Raw genomic sequence first — 2620 nt, 5'->3', positions numbered from 1 at the left:
CGGGACTCTTCGTTCTGTCTGAAGAGACGTTTCCAATGATGCTCCAAATGGATGATGATGATGATGGCGCTCTGAGAGCTGTTTGGGCCCAAACACGCCGGCCAGAAGCCCCGGAGGCGGAGTCAGAATGCATGGTACCACGCTGCTGCATCACTCACCCTCTGATGGGGTGGTGGGGGGGCTGTAGGGGCGCCTCGGGTCTGAGTTTGGAAATCACAGCACCTTCCACAATCGTCAGTCTGCTTTTAATGAGCATCGACAAATTTCTTCTCCAACATCAAAGAGATTCTTCTGTGGGAAACACAAAACCTGACAGTTTGAAAGATTTTTTTCTGCTTGGACTACAAAAAAGAAATTTAAAATCTCAAAGCTAAAAAAAGTCAGTTATGATTAAATGTTCCACACATTCAGTTTACTTCCTGCTGCTTTACTAACATAAAAAGAGGATTTAAAGGGTAACTAAACGGGACAGTTGGAGGATGACTCCACTCTCAGCCAAGATTTGAAAAATGCAAAAAAGGGGGTGGGGCGCCCTCCGCCGCTTTATGAGTCGCGGGGCATCCTCCGCTGCTCCTGGCGTCGCGGGGGGTTCTTTGCTTGCTTTATGAGTCGCGCGGTGACCTCCGCCCCTCCTGGCGTTGTGGGGCGTCCTCCGCCGCTCTATGAGTCGCGGGGCGTCCTCCGCTGCTCCTGGCCTCGCGGGGCATCTTTCGCCGCTCTATGAATCACAGGGCATCCTCTGCCGCTTTATGAGTCGCGGGGCATCCACCGCTGATCCTGGTGTCGCAGGGGGTTCTTTGCTGCTCTATGAGTCGTGCGGCGACCTCCGCCCCTCCTGGCGTCGTGGGGCATTCTCTGCCGCTCTATGAATCACAGGGGCCCCCTCCGCCGCTCTGTGAGTCGTGGGGGGTCCTCCGCCGCTCTGTGAGTTGTGGGGCTGTGGGGGTGGGAGTCGTCTGTGTGAGTCTGCGAGACAAGGCTTGGTTTACATGAGGTGATTCCATGACAGCTTCAACTCTCGAGCTGTCATATGTTCAAAGATGGGCGGGGCTTTTATACTGGAGCTGCAGAGCATGATGACGTGAAACCTCTGGGACTTCCACCAGTTGAGCAATCACAAAATTCAACTGTAATACCTCGTTTCAACCTGTACAGGGCACAGACGGTTTTCAACCATATTTTTAAGAATTAAACAACTTTATTATATAAAGTGTGAAAGTGTTGGCAATGACCAACAGAAAGCACTTTTAAAGTCCCATTTATTTATAGAGATCAAAAGCAAAAAAAGTTGATTAAGTGTGTGGTTACCCTTAAAAGTTAACTGCTGATATCTTTTGTCTGAAACTAGTTTAAATGTCAATTTTAGAATTTAATCTCTCTCACACACACATATATATATATTAATCTTTTTTGGTGATTGATATAAAGGATTAAACCGATCGGTTCTCGTTTGTAGACGTGGTTTGGTTTCTCCTGTCTGAGCTGCAGTTTCATCATTTCTGCTGTAAATCAGCAGGAAGTGGAACACGAGGAATCCCCGCTGCGTTATGAGCACATTCCATTAGTCATGTTAGCGTTTTATCCTTTCAAAAAACATCTGCTTCATTTCACTCCAGGAGGTTTGGAAACTTCCACTGTCTACCGTCGCTTTAATCAACATTAAAATTGTTTTTCCTGTTTTTAAATGCCTTTCATAAACAGATCGTCCTTAAAAACAAACCCAGAGGTGACACATTAAAGCTGCATGTTAGTCATTTGCATCTGCAGCTGTAAAGCAGAGCAGCTTCACCCACAGACGGATCAACTTATCCGGCCTGATGGATGCAGCAGCAAACGCGTCCTGATGCTGAAACGGAGCGGCTAGGAAAGAGCAGGAGGGCCATGAATGCACCGATTAAGACAGGGGTGTAGAGTCGCACAGGGGGTCAAAATCCAAAACACACCTTAGGTCGCGGGACGAACAGGATTAACATTTATTAAACACACAAAAACTACATTTTAAAACTTTAAAACCATAACTTTTTAACATAATTATGAACTAGATATATAGCATTACCTGTGATAATGCTAGTGTGAATGCTGGAAGCTGAATTTGGCTGCTGAAGATGCTAGTGCTGAAGCTAATAGTTGAAAACGCTGAAGCTGATAGCTAGCTGAAATATTAGCTAAGTGCCAAATTAGCCTAAAAAACTTTGACTAAATTAGCCAAAACAGTTAGCATGTATCGGAATTGTTAGCTAAAATAGCCTAAAAAAATCTTAGTAAATACCAAAATAATCCAAACAGCTAACAGAATGAACATTTTTAAAACTTTAGAAAACTAACTTTTTAACTTAATTATGAATAATAAGAAGGCAGGAATATTATTCTAGAATAAATCAACTTAAATCTTAAATAACTTTCAATATTTTTGTCTCTATATAAATATATTTTATCAAATTTATACAAGTTTGAAATGAGCACAAGATAAGATCAGGTCATTATAACAATAAAATAAAATGATCTGGAGGGCCGGATAGAATCACCTGGAGGGCCGGATCCGGCCCCTGGGCCTTGACTTTGACATCTCAGGTGACTATCTGCACCTTTGTCTCCCACTGGTTTGATTCTCAGTCATCGG

General features: G+C 44.0%; 1 long non-coding RNA gene across 1 annotated transcript in view; it reads right to left on the bottom strand.

Annotated features, from left to right (window-relative positions):
• Positions 1-297: 297 nt before the first annotated feature.
• Positions 298-2620, bottom strand: part of LOC112159964 — a 3290-nt gene continuing 967 nt past the window's right edge. Inside the window, exon 3 of the long non-coding RNA XR_002921558.2 lies at positions 298-966. This is a non-coding gene — a long non-coding RNA (uncharacterized LOC112159964). The remainder of the gene's footprint in view (positions 967-2620) is intronic.

This window comes from Oryzias melastigma, linkage group LG2, assembly GCF_002922805.2.
Source record: "Oryzias melastigma strain HK-1 linkage group LG2, ASM292280v2, whole genome shotgun sequence".
In the NCBI taxonomy this organism is placed as follows: Eukaryota; Metazoa; Chordata; class Actinopteri; order Beloniformes; family Adrianichthyidae; genus Oryzias; species Oryzias melastigma.
Note: the sequence above shows the minus strand (reverse complement) of the source record. Positions and strands in the feature narration are given on the sequence as shown.